The 17,196-nt window shown below is 30.7% G+C and overlaps 1 protein-coding gene across 1 annotated transcript in view; it reads left to right on the plus strand.

Annotated features, from left to right (window-relative positions):
• Window positions 1-782: 782 nt before the first annotated feature.
• The window catches only part of LOC145334645 (uncharacterized), a 160,390-nt gene continuing 143,976 nt past the window's right edge, over window positions 783-17,196 (plus strand). Inside the window, exon 1 of the mRNA XM_080180181.1 lies at window positions 783-941. The gene's annotated coding sequence lies outside the window, so the exon portion shown is untranslated. The remainder of the gene's footprint in view (window positions 942-17,196) is intronic.

Consider the following 17,196-nt stretch of genomic DNA (forward strand, 5'->3'; position numbering starts at 1 on the left):
CCCTAGATGCTACGTTCCCACTAGTTTTTTGAAAAGTAAAGCTTTAAAAAAGGGCTATTCTAATATAGATAAAGGGCCTTAAAACTCAGTTTAATCAATACAAATAAAATTAATTAAGCTTTTTTTTGTTAAAGTTTGCTAAAGACAAACATCTATGTTTGTTTGTTTAGTTTAAATCAAAATTAGACAATTTTTCAACCATTTTACCCATAGGTAATAAAAGTAAAATGTTTTTTTATAGAAATTTTTATTTTATAGTTATGCACTAACAAAATTTTTTATAATCTAGTCTTAAATTAGTAAAAAAATTCCATACTTAAAGACACTCATTTATATCTGCGTTAAAAATCCTCTAAACCTCGATTGCGTACAGCCCAAAAAATGTTCCAAAATGCGTACATACAACATACGCATTCTCTCGATGTTATATCCTACCTCTGTCCGTTAACTATACGCAACTCTGCGTCATACAGCCTAGCGGAGACTTGACTAAGTGCGTTCGGAGCGCCGTAGCGTTAGTCGGGGTTCCAAAGCGCAAAGCTCGGGCTACAAAGCTGTCCGCCAAAACGATTTTTGGGCACTCAGTTTTATTTTAAGAGTGTGGTGGAATAGTGCGAATTATTTTTATGATTTTTTCGCAATTTTTAAACGTTTTTAGCAATTTTTGCTTTAATTTTGTATTTTTTAGCAATTCAATGAAGTAGGGGTTAATTTTCATCCTTTTACACAATTTTAAATGTAAAGCTTAATAAAATTCAATAATCATTTCACATGCTAAAAAGAATTACTCTTGCCTACTTTTTTCATCAAAATACAGTGAAAATGTAAAATACATTTAAATTAATTTCTAAAATATTACAGAATATAAAAAGTGATTAATACTAAGTGAAAACAAATTGATTCTAGTTAATTTTGTGAAAAAAAAGATATTTGATAAAAAGGTAAGAAATTTAAAACTTTTAAATTAATTTTTTTTTTTACTTATAGCAGCGCCTCTAGAAGCTAAATTTTGAATGTCAAAATTCTATATAACCTATTTAAAAATTTCGTCGTTAGATCTTAATGGATAGACAAAAGAAACCTTACTAATTTATTTTATACTAGCGGTTGCGCCCCTAGCACATAGTGGCTTTATGTGGTAGAATAAGGCAGAAAAAATAGCTTAAAACTATACTGGGAACACATTTATTTTTCGCATCGTATTATAGACAGCTTTTCGTATATAATAAATGAAAGATCATAAGAATAAAACCAGTTTTGTAAGCCCCGAAGGGCTGAAGGCCCAGGCTAAAAAAACTTGTAATAATTAAGATTTTTATATTTGTAAACATGGAAAATTGTCTGTAATTTATTTCTATACATGATTGTTCAGTATGGCTAAGAACTGGTTCTAATCCACCGGCTATTAATGAGTTTCAAAGCCATATTAGAAAAAAATATAATGTCATTAAATATTGTATTTTTCTTATTTGTCGTAAATTGTTTAACCCTTACAGATCGGGGGGGGGGGGGTCATATTGACCCCCCCCTCTGTTTTTTCAATGTCATTTTTTTTGTAGGTAAGATAGAGAGTTGTGACTTCATGACTTTTTAAGTTTAGTAATTATACATCGGCAAGAGTTGATCTTATAAGGATATCTGGTCTGTGTCGGTCGTGGCGTCCGGTCAAAGTCGGTTAGGTGGCACCAAATTTAGACAAAAATTCTAAATAAATCTTAATTTCTACATTATGACTTTTGTGTATAAGGTAGAAACTTAAAATTTTTTTAGTGAATACTTAGATATCAATGACCTTCTGAAAAAAGTAGTGTTATGACCGTTTGACCGCTCCCTGACCGACTTTATGACCGATTTTTGTCCGGCTTTTACTACAGACATATATCATGAATATCGTGGCTTCTATTACAGCTAGAGACCTATAATTTTTTTTGGTAAATCCTTGAGCAACAATAAACAGATAAAAATATTAATTGGCGCCGCCAACCGCCGTTTTACCGCCGTAACCGCCGAAAATGGCGGTTTCCGTTATTTGCCGTTTTTCGGCGATGATCAGAAAAAGTAATTTTTTTGTTATGAAAAATAAAAGTTCGTCCTAAAATTTGGTCATCCTAGCTGCAAAATTGGCCGCTCTACGGCTGTTTTAATATTTAGCGGCTGGCCGCTAAAAAGCGGCTAAGGAGCGGTCTGACCGCTATGACTAGAAAAAGTAATTTTCTCCAAAAATACACATGAACCACCAGAAAAAAATTTTATGTCTCTAACTGTAACAGGAGCCGAGATAGAGGGGGGGTCAATATGACCCCCCCCCCCCCCCCGATCTATTAAGGTGGGAATAGGGGCCCGATCTGTAAGGGTTAATGAAATAATTTCACAGCACAATTTTGATTATTCGTATTATGCCGTTTATAAGATTTTAAGGAATCAGACTACTTTAATAGGGGAATCACACATTATGCATTAGTCTAAAAGTTTAATGTTTATTTTCTATTCTACATGTTTTAATGTTTTTTCAATATTTAAAATTACCAAATAAAATATTTAAGAAATCACGTATTAATGACATTTTATTTTTAGAATAAACTGATATTGTTTTACTATTTTGTACAAATTGTTGAAGCGCAACAATAACAAGCTAGAACATTATCAAACATTTTTAAAACAACAAAGTATCATTTAGTTCAAAGTAACTTTAATGTTAGTTATTATCAATACTTAATCTTTAATAAAAGTAGCTTCATGTCTGTCCGTCCCTTAAGACCGCAGTCTGAACCGATTGTTTTCTACTCTTCAGGGAATATACCTACTAGTCCTTTGGTGGTTTTAGGCTATTTTCTTGGGGTATGGGACACAATCGTCTCAAAAACAAAAAATCCCTCCCCATTTTTTTTGGCAGTTAATTTAAAATGTGGTGGTGGCATGGCAGCACCAGAGGTACTTATTTTTTTTCAAATTAGCTCTTGGGGAAAAAAGCCCCTTGAGGCTAGGGGCGTAGCCACTAGTTTAATATAAAGCAATGTAATCTGATATAGCATTAATTTGAATTTTTTGTTAGTTTTATATATGGTTGGGCTGAGAATCAAACCCAGTACAAAGAACTGAAGTCCATTTATTCTTACCTTTATTTAATAGATAATAAACAAATAATAAACCATTAGGACTGCAAATAAAAATGTATGCAATTTTTAAAATAAACAAGGACAATTATGGTCACAAGTATCTTTTCAATCGTATTGACAATGTCAACATTTATGCAGTTATTATATCAAAATAGCTTTGTATTTATTTTGGCATTACAATATCGTTATAATATGTCAGTAATGGATACTTCTATAAATAAACAAACTGCTATAAATGTTATGATTTTTATTTTAATTTTCGTGGAAAATTGTCTGTTAAACGATGCTATTATGATATTTCGGTAGGCTGAGAACCGATTCTAATACAGCGGATATTAATTCGTTTTGAAGCTATGCTTAAAATGTATTTAATCTTAACCCAGTCACCATATTCTTTATTAAAACTTTGCTATAGTTTTATCAACAAGTCAAGTGCAAAAAAATAAATAGCTAAAAATGGCTTCAAATATTTTATATTTATCGCAGGATTAAAACTGGTTATCAGTTACACTTAAAAATCATGAAAAACATCGTATTACAGACAATTTTTACGAATATTAAAATAAAATCATAAAATTAAAACCAGTTTTATTATCTCGGTTCTAACAAAAATGGAATGAATCTTAAAATGTTTCATTTTAATATCCGCGGAAAGCTGTCTTTAATGCGAAAATAACTAATATCTGCCTTGTTTAATTTTTTTCCAGCATACATTCGCTTTAATTGAAACTCACATTGATCCGCTACGTCTGGACATAATAGTCCTCTTGTATATCTATTTTTGCCTAATATCTTCATTGAGGATTTTATCAAAAATATATTACTACATTTACTGATCTAATGCTTTTGAAGTAGCTTCCAAAACTTTAGTTTTTCAAACATAATCTTTATATATAAGTTATTTGAAAGAAAAGTAAATTAACAAAGACAAAAACATATTTTCATGAAACTAAAGTGGTCGTTTTTAATTTAAGAATAAACCTCCAATTTCGCAAATGGCCAAATTATAAAAAATAATTTGTTTTTCATATAACGATATATAATATTTAGCTGCCATAGTTATAATCAAATTAAATTTATTGGCATTTAGGGAGAGGACATTGAGCTTTTTAATACACTAGTCCCCAAAGTTTTATAATAACCTTTTCTTATTCGTTAGCTTAACAAATTAGGGGACTTTCAGTTAATTTTGATTGGTTAATAAATTAATTTGTGTGTGCAAACTAATTCTAGTCTACAGAAGGGATAATTTGTGAATCATTATTGGGGATATACATCAATTTATCGGCCATGTCTTATCCCTTTAGATCCCTGATAAGAAATCCAAAAATTTAAAATGCATAGTGTCCCCTTAATCTAGTTAAATCTATGGTTTTGCCTTTAAGTATAAGTATCTTTTTCTTGTTCTCTTTTTAATACGTTCAAACAATTCAACCAAGACAAAAATTAGCAAAAAGTGTAAAATAAATTAGCATGTGCCTAACTTAGTTTATATAGGTTTCATGTAGTAATGATATTTCTATAAATAACCATAAACTGTGTATCAGAAGAGTTGCATTCAGGAAAAATATTAACAAAATTAAAATAGTAGCAAAATTTGTTGTAAATCAATAAAATTTTCAAACTGAAAATACTTATTGCATTTATTAATTTTAGCGAGATTTGACATATATGTATTATAATTTTTTAACTTTCCCTTAATAAAACAACAATTGCTTCTATAGTAAGCAACAATTTAAATAAAAATCTAGAGTATGATATTGTGTATAAAGTAAAAAACACTGCTCCCTTGCGCTACGCTTTGGAACTAGCAATTGGCTAATGCACACATCTAGAGTACTAACAGACTAAGGATTAAAAAAGAACAAAATTATTTATTGTAAAACTTTATTATAATATAATAGATAAGTGCCTGCGCCCCTAGAATCTAGGGGCTTTGTATTAAAAAAGGGGATGCTGGTAAAATAGCTAAAAACTATCTCAAGACTTAAATCTAAAAATGAAATTGACTAAAACCATCAAGGGACCAATGAGAAGCATGCCTATATAGAAAATTCAATCAGTTCAGTAGTTATTAATATCTTAAGCTTCAGATCAAAAACCTTTACTACTTTATATAATAGGATTGCAGAATATCTGACAAAAAAAAAACAATATATTCTTCATTCTTTTGTCCTTATGGTGTGGCACATAAAAGAAAAATGAGCAATTTTTAAATATAAAATTCACTTACTTTCAATATTATGTAATTTTCTACAAGTGTTTTGATTTTTTTTTAAATACAGTTTTTGTCTTATCTTGATAATATTTGATACCAGTGTATAAACTTTTGACCAGTAAAATGACTACCCTTAAATTTTGCCCGCATCTCTCTCTAAGTACATCTCTCTCTCTCCTCCTTCATCCTATTTTACTCCCTCTATCTCTCTCATTTATAGGTGTTTTATCTTTCAGTAATAAAAAATTGAGATTTATTTAAAAATTTCTTTAGCTTTATTTTATTTGTAATAAATTAAGTTCAATTAATAGAAAAGTAGGTTTTGGGTTTTCTTTCATTTAATTTATTATTAATCCTTTTTAGATTAAATCACTGCTGTTTTTTTATGAATCAATTGTGTAACCTCCAGAGGACAGGTACACTACAATGTGTCTCTTATTCAATACACCCAATAACCATTTTATAACACGACTCTTTCTTAATGAACCCACAGTTTTTAATGTTGAGCTATCTAACCCTTTTTATTCCTTTATTTTTGTAATACGCTTGACACAGAAGCAGTAGGTACATCTTTAGTAAATCTTTATAGACCAACAATACTCAAATCAATCACAACACTCCACAATCAACAAATGAGTTGACTGTTTAGGCTAAAGTAGGGAGTTTTATTTTTGCACAAACGTATCAACACTCATATAAGTGCGTAAAACATGAGTTTTTAGTTTTTCCCTAAAGATATTGAATTGAATAAGTGCACACAACCGCAAAACCACGGGACAAAGGGTCGGGTAATCAAATCCAATACGTCATATTTTTGTGGGAAAGCATTTATTCCAAGTTTATTTTTAATTGTCTACAGGGTCCTAAATATCTATGTTTTTTTACTTACGGATCTGCAGTCAACTTTCTGTAAAAAAAACAAGCCAGAAATAAATTCTCCAAAATGGCTGCAAAATGAAATAATTCCGCCTTATACAAACTGATTGAAAATAAAACATATCTTTTGTGTTTTCATATAAACAATCACAAAAAATTGTTAAAATGGACTTTGGCCCAAAAAGGCAACATAAATGCAATAAAAATTTTATAAGATTTACCCATCCCCTAACCCCTGCAAGCTGAACCTAACTAGAATCCGCACAGTGCCCATTTTCCTGGATTTTTTGCTTATTTTTAACCGTGCCACTTCTCTATAATTTAGCAATAACCGTTCATCCGTTCATTCTGAGTCATGAAGAAAATAAAGCATTTAAGTAGCGAAGCTGGTCAATAATAGGATTTCTAGTATATTTATTCATTTATTGTGTATACTCTATAGGTCAGTACACAGACATACACAAAAATTAATAGTTGTTTATCGCATCGTTTTACAGACAGCTTTCCGAATTGAAAAATTATAACTGATTATTTCCAATTAAGTTGGACCCGAGGAGCCAAAGGCCCAGGCCAACAAAACAGATAATGATTTTCATTTTATTTTTCATGGAAAATTGTTTTGATACAATGCCCTATATTTCAGTATGTCTTAGAACCGGCTTCTAATTAGGCGGATATTAATCGGCTTCAAAGTTGCAATAATTTGCTCTAAAAGGTTTCTTATTTGATTTTTATTATAGTATTGTCAGGTTCCAGGCTATTTCATCAAGAATATAATTTCTTATTGAACATTGAGGTTTAATTAATAAAGTAAAACAGGATAACTAATAAAGGAAAAATTAACAAATATAAACATATAAGATTAAAATAACGTAATTTTCATTAAATTTATGACATGTCATAAAAATACAACTATTACTTTATTTTAATGCAATTTGATAAATGCTTTTTTTCTTTGAAAAGCTGTTCTTTAATGAATTTGCATTAAATAAAAATGTAAACAAAACATTTAAGGTTTTAATTTGATAATTTTTCTGAAGAAGAAAAATCCAAAGCAGCTAAAAATTTCAAAATAAACTTTTTATAACTTTACATTAAGTAGCACATTTTTTTGTCCTACTTTTTAGGTACACCAAAAAAGAATTTACTACCATGTACACACTACAGTTTTACCAGAAGAATCTGGAGCATCCTCCTAACTAAAAAAAACGACCCTATTACTCACTTTTTTTATGAGAAATAAATATTCTTATGTATTTAAACGAAGCTAATATTGCTTGATTCACTTCTAATATATATCGAAAAGGGTGTAATGTTCACCAAAATATATTTGAATTAAACAATTATGAAGAAAAGGACTTTTTGACTACAGTAAAATTATCATATTTTTAATTGTTCTAATAAAATCATGACTATTTCACTTTTTTGTTTCTATAGTTGTAGCTCCCCTAGTATATAGAGTCTTCATATTAAAAGGGGAAGGAATGAACAAAAAAATAGCCTAAAATCATACCAAAACCTTACTATTCTTAAATAGTATTTGTGTTATTTTTCTGGGGTTGATCTTATGGATGTTAAATTATTTTGCTCTAGACAGATGGCCAGGCAGACATCCTTCTACTTTATATTGAGCTAGCGGCTTCGCCCCTAGCCTCTAGGGGCTTTGCCCCAAGAGATGGTAAAAAAAGTGTAAGGTGAAATTTGTAAAAAAAAATATTCCACAAAGGAAATCTTCCACAAAGGAATCTTCTACAAAGGACCAAGGATATTTCTTACAAAAAAAAAAAAAAAAAAAAAAATGGGGGGGATTAGAATAGCTTAAAACCACCACAGGACCAATAGGTATATACCCTGAAGATTAGAATCCAATCGGTTCAGTGGTTACCGAGATCTTAAGGGACAGACAGACGGATAGACGGACAGACATCAAGCTACTATGTATTATAGATATGATTCTTTGGTTTTAGATTTATTTACAAAGGTTTATTGTTATGATTATAATATTGTTGCTATACCATGGCCATTATCATCCTTATTCTTGTACAGATTTGTAATGGAATCGTATGTCAATATTAAAACAATAGTCTGTAACACAATAGCAGTTTTCAAGGCACGTACAACAGGAATGGTCAATTTTAGTAAAGTCTGATTTTAGACGTTTTTTTAATACGGCTAGATTTTTTTGTTTGTTTAGTTTCTAAAAAAATTGCTAACAGCTTGCAGCATAAAGACTCTATAAATTGATGAAATATGTATTCTACTTGAATCGATATTAAATATATTTTCATTTTATGTCATTGAACTCTATAATTATATCTGTTTAATAATTAACGCTTTTATATCCAAATCCATTTATAATATTAGTATTTTTGGCTTCGAAACCGATTGGTATCCACAGGATTAAAACCGATTCTCATAATGTAATGCATCATATTACATACACATTTCCAAGAATATTAAAATAAAAAAAACCCATAAAATTAGTACCATTTTTGCCACTCGTGGCTAACACAAATGGTTTTAATCTTACATTTTTTTATCTTCATATACACGAAAAGCTGTCTATATTACGTTGCGATAAATAACTATTAATGCTTTGCTACCTTTAAATATAATTCTCCTTGCTATTTGGTAGAAACATATTTTTTATAGAATCACTTTAATGCGGCGTCAATTTATGTTGACATTAAATATATATTCCTACATTTTACTGTGCGGGCTACCTCACTCTTAAGGTGTGTAGCTAATCTATACATGACTTTGTCTGTCTGCCCTTTAGTGTGAGTTTCTACCTAAGGGATCATGGTTGATTAATTCATATGAATCCCCAATCATAATATACAAAACTATCACCTTTGAAGATCAAATTATTGGTTGAAATGTTTGGATCCAACCAATCAAAATTTATCAAAAGTAACCAAAGTTTTTGAGCCAACGAATAAGATAAAGTGGTTATAAAACTTTGGGTGCCAGTGTTCGTATGTCAACATAGGACAAAATATTGTCATTTAAAAAAAAATCTTTTGAGGTAATTTCAAAAGATTTAATTCTTATTTCCGATTTTTGGAACATTATGAATTATTTTACTTTTTTTCTGTATTTCTTTAGACACAGTTGTCCTTGTCATTTGACGATTTTTTCTGCATGTGTTTATATAATCAATTTTTTTCAGCGATGTGGTATTTTTGACCTGTTTTTTGGGTTAGTTAAAACCTATAAAACGGCTTTATGTATGTGACTTTAAGACCCAGTATAAAATTCAAAGATTTCCTAAAATGCCTCAATTAAGAACATCTAACGGATTTCTTTAAAAACAATATTTTTGGTGATATTACAAGATGATTAAAAGAATAGAAAATGTCAAAATGACATTAAATGTATTATTTTTCTTGATACAACATGTTTGTTTATAGATTTATTATGATAATAATTGTACCTAACCATTTACAATAAAACCATTTATTTTTATTAGAGTCCAATAAAATAAAAATATCTGTCTATCTTTTTATTGGAAGCGAAGTTATTTCATAGTTTGGGTGACTTTTTATTTTTTCTATGAATAGTATTACTTGGATCTCACAACAGATTTTCATGTTCTCTGATAAAGTGAAACCTGTAGCAGGCTAAAATAACGATATACCCTATCCCCTCCCCTTCTACTGAATCATTGAACTGAACGATAAATGACAGGGGAAATAGCAACCTAGCGTCGATTTTTACCTTGTTATGATATCCACGTATATTCTATGTACATTTATTTCCTGTATCTATCTATCTAAATGTTTTCATATTTTTTTTATTAATTTTTTTATCTGCCTTTTGAACACATGACATTTGATAAAGTTATTATTTTATGTCTACAATTAATCTATCACTCCCCCTGTTGTTTACACACTTCTATAGGAGCAGGGATGACAACATACATTAAAGCTAAGCTCTAAAATCAGAAGGTAGAACAAACTTGTAGAGTGTCATAACTTAATAAACAGAATATCAATTTTTAAGTCATAACAAAATTATACATACAGTTGTTGCAAAATTGCTTAAATACATAAGGACATACTTTCATTTTTAAGGGTTTTATTATAGAGATGCATCGCTCATAATATTGTACCTTGTTTTCCTATGAATCATTATTTCAAATATAAGATGAATTTAAACATCATACAGTTGGACAATAACAATAACACAATATCAGGCTCTACCTAGTTTTCCCTAGGAAATTATTCTAGCACTAGAGGAAATTATTAAACTTGATTCGGGGGAAGATTTATTTATCGTCGATTGGCCTATCCCCATAAACGCTATAAATAAATAACATATATAATAGGAAATCCATTAAAAACCTAAATGTTAAATTTAATGATTGAAAAAAATACATTTTTGTGATCAAATGATATGGGGATAAAAGAATAAGTAAATTAAGTTTCAAATCCTCTACATAATATGATACTATAATAGTTATTTATCACATCGTATCATAGACAACTTTCCGCGGATATAAAAATGAAAAATTATAAGATTAAAAAGAGTTTTGATAGCCCCAAGGGGTTGTATGCCAGGTCTAACAAAACTGGTATTTATTTCATAATTCTTATTTCAATATTTGTAGATAATTGTCTGTAATATGATGCAATACATGATTATTCAGTATGGCTGAGAACCTGTTTTAATCCAGCGGATATAAATCGGTTTCCAATTAATAATGAAAATAACTATTTATTTATTAAAACTGTCCACAAAAACGAAAAAGAAAATTGCATTCTTTTATAAAACCGAGGTTTTGAAATCATCTTCTCAATCCTTTTCTAGGGCCATTTGGGCCAACAAAAAGTATATTTAACCTATAATTCTTAAATATCTGTATCAGCGAAGCAATACAAGAAATATCTATTTCCTTTTCCCAGGTTTTTTTGTTGCTAAAGAACCATATGGTGTTATTTTAAATCATAGATGCAGCAACTATTTTAACCATTATTTGAGTTAACCATGCTCAAAAATATTAAGGTGCATTTTTGGAGTATACCAAAGTAATTTTTTTGTATGTCATTAACATAATGGTAGGCTAAAAGTATGCCCGATATGAAATTTATTCATGCATTGTATTATAGACAGTTTCCATTGGGTAATAAAATAAAAAAATATAAGAATAAAAACAGTTTTATTGCACCGAAATTTCTCAATTTTATGATTTTTATTTCAATATTCGTGGAAAATTGTCAGTAATACGTTGCTATATATGAGTTTTCAGAGATCTTAAATTAAGGATGTCCTGCCATCCCCTTTTCAACTCCTTAATGCTTACACAACCTCATAGAGAAACACTGTGAACGCCATTGATGTATTTTTTCTAGATTATTTTGTGATTTTGGTGTTTAAAATAATGTTTTTCTGGATAAAAAATAACAATTCAAATCTTAGGACAGCTTTGATTTGAAAAAAATGACTTTAAAAGACATATTAAGACCATAACAATATTATAAAGTAGAAATTGCGTTATGCTTTAAAATGTCCTTTCAGTAATTTTTTGGGGGGGTGGGGGGACGGGGTACCGGATCTTTTTTTTTCATATGTCATTTTATTTTTTTTAGTAGCATATCTACTCTGTAGAATAATTACCTATAGTTGTCTGTCAAATCTTTATTATTAGAAATTCAAAAAGGATGACACCATCCATAAGTAGCGAAGATTAAAGATATTAAGTAAACAAACAGAAAAAATATCTGGATCCTAAATCAGAAGAATCATCTTAATGAAAATTTTACTAAAATACTTAGACACTTGCTCATGTATCTACAATTAAACAACCCTTATAACATGCAAAAAAAAGCTAATTGTCCTGTCATATATCCTGTAATATAAAGTAGTAAGGCTTTTTTTGTCTGTAACTTAAGATATCTATAACTGAACCGTTTGGGTTATTCATTTTATGAAAGCTTAACATAGGTTATGAGGTGGGTTTAGGCTAATTTTTACTTAAGATTAAAGTCTTGAATTGTTTTAAGGCTATTTGTCTACAATTCCCTTGTAGATGTTAGAGGCGCAGCTGCTAGTATTCAATAAGGTCCCATTGAATGCCTAGAAAATTAACTTTCATACAGTGAGATGCTTTCAACATGACCGATTTTCTCGTATCGTTGTCACTTAAGCCCTACTGGTGGAAGTTAGACCCTTCGTCCTATCATTTGGTAGGTCAGATATATTATTGCTGCCATACTTATGGACATAACTGCCCTTGTTAAAAGCGAAGCTTTTCTATAATTAGGGTCGGTCCGTCCGTCCGTCCGTCCGTCCGTACGTCCGTCCGTCCGTCCGAGATAGTTAGCTTTTATTCGTTAATTTAAGCATGTTAGAATTGTCCTATCGATTTCAAACTTTGCATGGTGATTTCTGTAGTAGTTAGGTACGATTTAGAAAGCGTAGCAACTCTATAATCATTACCCAAATGTCCGTACGTCCATTTTAAACATGTTGATTTTTTTACTTTTTTAAATAGCTTTTATTCGTTATTTTAAGCATGTTAGAATTGTCCTATCGATTTCAAATTTGCATGGTAATTCCTGTAATAGTTAGGTACAATTTCGAAAGCGTAGCAACTCTATAATCATTACCAGAATGTCCGTACGTCCATTTTAAACATGTTGATTTTTCTACTTTTTTAACAACGAATTTTTATATGATCTAATTATCCGTTTGATCTGATATTTGGTATATTGATTCCTGGGACAACAAAGAACAATATTTTAAGCAAAGCAACTCTATAATCAAGCCCTAAAGATGTAAGTATGTCCATAAACATTATCCTGTATCAAGCAGTTTTTTAACAAATTTACTTACAATTTTGCTTCGAATCTTATACTTTTATATTCTGATTATTCAGTTCAGACACTATACAAGTATTAATGTCCGTTTGTCCTACCGTTTCAGTGCTTCGCTTTTATGGATGTTGTCATCCTTGTTTTAGAGTAATTTAGGTGCCCACATGATAATATCAAAACACCTCTGTACGGTGCGCATCCACCTCCACACATGCATTATATTATTGAATCATCAAAATCGCATATTATGAAAAGAGCACAAACTTCCTCTTAGCTATATTCGTACAATAGAGCCTTTATGTTGCGCATTAGTCTTTTTGCAATTTTAACACTATGCAATTGTGATAATTTGCGAAAGTGATTACACACATACAGTACAACAGTTTTTTTTTTCAAGGACTTATTAATAATTGTTACAGGGATAAGACAACGGACATAATTATTCACAATATTTAACAGTTTTTGATAGAGTTTCATAATTTGGGGAGGCGAATGGGGTGCAGTGCACTGTTTTTACAGTAGTCCCCAAAGTCTTATAATGTATAATAACAGTTTCTCGTATTCATTCGAATCCGGTGGATAGGAACCGGTTCTCATCCATACGAAAAAACTATGTCTATCATCGTATTATATCCAGCTTTCTACGAATATAGAAATGTACAATCATAAGATTAAAACCAGTTTTTTTAGCCCATGCCTTCGGCAACTCGGGGCTAATAAAAACTAGTTTTAATCTTATAATTGTACATTCTATATCCGCGGAAAGCGGTTTATAATACGATGAAAGAAATAACTATTCTGATTCTTTGGAGACTTTGTTTGAATTTTGATTGGTTGGTTAATTTAGTTGGTTGGTTAGTTGTTAAAAGTGTAATGTACAATGTTTTAGAGGCAATTGAAAAAAGTAGAATTATTACAGTTTTAAAGTCAGACAATAAACCAAAAAGTTAAGTCAATTTACATAAGATATTCAATCAAATGGACTGACAGAAGTAAAACCAATATTTGTAAAGAATCAAGTTCAAGAACCTTTATTAGTAGCAAATAAACTCTTCAACTTACCTTGTCTGAACATCCCGCTAAAGTACGTGATTTTCTCGTCTGCTATTAAAGATAACTAATATTTGATTTTATCCTTCCGTATTTTGTCCTTATTTTATATTTCAAAAAAATTGCGTGCTTTTCTACTTATATTACACTCCCATTGAGGGTTTTCAGAAAAAAAATAGGAACACACCCGTCTAACCAAAAGACATACCTTTCAGAAATTGAAATCAATCCACACGAGGCTTCCAATACCGCCCCCCCCCCCCTTTTTGTTTTATTTTACTTTTAACATCCAGTTAAACTACAAGACTGAAGAGGGTGCAATGTTCACCGAAATATATTTCAATAAATAACTAAGAAGTATCAAAGACTTTTTCACTCAGTAAATTTATCATCTACTAATACAACCTATAATTTACACTATGAATGTTTTAATTAGTTGGTCACAATAAAAAGAATGTTGGGAGAAAAACTTCACTTTTCTCCTACCACTACCTCCTAGATGCATAGTTTTAAGAATCATGGATTTAGGGATAAGACAATAAATCCTAATATTTTCATAATTCTATTGTAAGGCTCTACCTTATGTTTCTTGTTATCTTTTACCCCTGCGGAAAGCTAATATTTGTATATTTAAATATATTTATATCTTTACCCGACCTAATCTGTAAAAAAATACCTTAGTATTTAGACATCTCGTTTTACAAAATAGAATATTCACTCCTGCGCTTGTTCACTCCATCGTTTTACCACTCTACGTTTGTCCAATCCGACGTTTTACCACTCTGACGACAAAGCCCAAATTGTTCCGAATTTGTATCACTTTTGAAAAGTGCGACTCCAGTTACGTCATATTTTTCTTTCCCGAAAAAGGGAAGGGGGAAAGAAAAAAAAGGGAAGGGGGGAAGAAAAAAGAGATGAGAGAAAAGGGGGTTTTCCCCATCTCTTTTAAAGAGATTTTCTTCCCCCCTTCCCTTTTTCGGGAAAGAAAAATATGACGTAACTGGAGTCGCACTTTTCAAAAGTGATACAAATTCGGAACAATTTGAGCTTTGTCCACTCTGACGTTTGTCACTCTTGCGTTTTCCCTGGAACCTTGATTTTAACCCACAGTTTTTCCTATCTCCCTGTTGGGTAGAAAACAAATGTTATGTTAAAGTTATTTATGTGATGAACTGAATTTAGTTTCCGAAAGTGTGCGTAGCTTCCGCGTCCTATCTCAATATTTGCTACTAGCTAAAAAGCTTCAAACTTCTAAAAAAAAATCTAAATTTGAAAAATTAAAATTTTTGAATGTATAATGTATAAATCGTTTATACATTAAATCGCTTTTCCATTTGACCGGAGTCGCTGAAAATAGGGTCTGCAATAATTGGGTTATCTGCTGTACACTTTAGGAAACTAGGGCTCGAATAGGAAATTTATTTCAGCTGATCATTTATGTTGTTTGTATTTCAATGTTTAGGTTGTCCCTTCAGTTCCGCAAAAGTGTCACAACTGCAAGTGCATGATTCAACAAATATCAAAATTATAAAGTTTTACGTTTCCACTTAAGGCATCCTAAGGATTGCTTAAGGATTTCCTTTAAAGATTATAGAGTTGCTACGCTAAATCTTACCTATTGGTTACAGGATTCATCATTGTAGATTTGAAATTGATAGGACAATTCTAACACGCCTAAATTAACGAAAAAAGCTAACTTTGAAGTAAGGACATACAAACCCTAATTATAGAACAGCTTCGCCTATAAAAGCTGCCCATATCTGCGGATTAAAATTGTATATTAAACATATTAAACACTGCCGTTTAAACATATCAATTTAATTTATCTGTTAATCTGTGTGTATGTTTTCATAAGTTGCTACCAATTTTATTTAAATCTTAGAATTTTTTATATTTTGTTTGGATATTTTTTGGGTTTGGCTGAGAACAGAGGGTATCTTAAATTAGAATGTCGCTTCGCTACTAAATAAAGCATTTAATTTGTCAGAAATGATTTAACACTAGATGTTTCAGTAACAATGTTACTGCATTTTCTGAATAGGTTGGCATAAAATTACATTTTTTAAATAGTGAAACTGCTCTACAAGTGTAGGATATGGAAGTTTTGTTCGTCCTTCCGCTTGTAATATTTTAGTAATTCATGTAAAGAACATTACATACATTTCAATTTGACGAGTTATACATGGAAAACTTTAACTAGTAGAAATTATTATGTTAAATTTTTTTGCAGTTAGGGTCAGTCCTTACGTCCGAACGTCCGCCTTTACTTCTCGTTATTTTAGGCATGATAAAATTGTCATATTCCTGTAACAGCTTGTTTCATTTTGGAAAGCGTATCATTGCAAAAATAAACAGGATGTTTAGTTTATATGAAACTAGCGGCTACGCCCCTAGAGGCCTCTAGTGGCACTTTGAATGTTTTTTTTATTTAAAATATCTAATTACAGAAATAATTGGTTTATGTTTCGTTCAAGTCTCTTTTTCGGGAAGGGTATTTTTTTTCTAGGGGCAATTTCTGCTGATAAGGTGGTGGTACCCTCCCCCAAAATAGTTATAAACCTTCCCTGGACTTATGAGAAGCTACCCTATTAAGAAGAACCCGATCGGTTTAGCGGTAAGCGAGATCCTTCGGTACAAACACACAAACACACAGACATCCTGTTACTTTAGTATAAGGATAATGAAAATCAATCAATTTAAATATGTGCTTTATAATGATTCCTATGAATATTAGGCACACTAGTATAAGCAAAGCATCTAAAGTTAAGTGTCAAGAATCCTGTATTTTTTTATGATAGAATTCTATGTAATAAAATTGAACATTAAATGTGTTTCTATGCATTAATTGATTTATATTCTATCTGTTGAGCTACACTTTCATGAATATGTTCATCCTTGTTAGTCTTGAGATGAAGGAACCCTGCCTAACTACAGTCAGGGATCTGCAGGGATAAGAAAATGGCCGAAAAATTGATGTACATCCCCAATGATTACATAAAATTACTCCTTCAGTAGATTAATGATTGAAATGTTTGGACACTCAACTTAATGATCCAACCAAACATAATTCACTGATGTCCCCCAAAGTTGTCAAGCCAACAAATTTGAAAACGCTATT

This window comes from Acartia tonsa, chromosome 12 (assembly GCF_053477335.1).
Source record: "Acartia tonsa isolate MP-2025a chromosome 12, ASM5347733v1, whole genome shotgun sequence".
NCBI lineage: Eukaryota > Metazoa > Arthropoda > Copepoda > Calanoida > Acartiidae > Acartia > Acartia tonsa.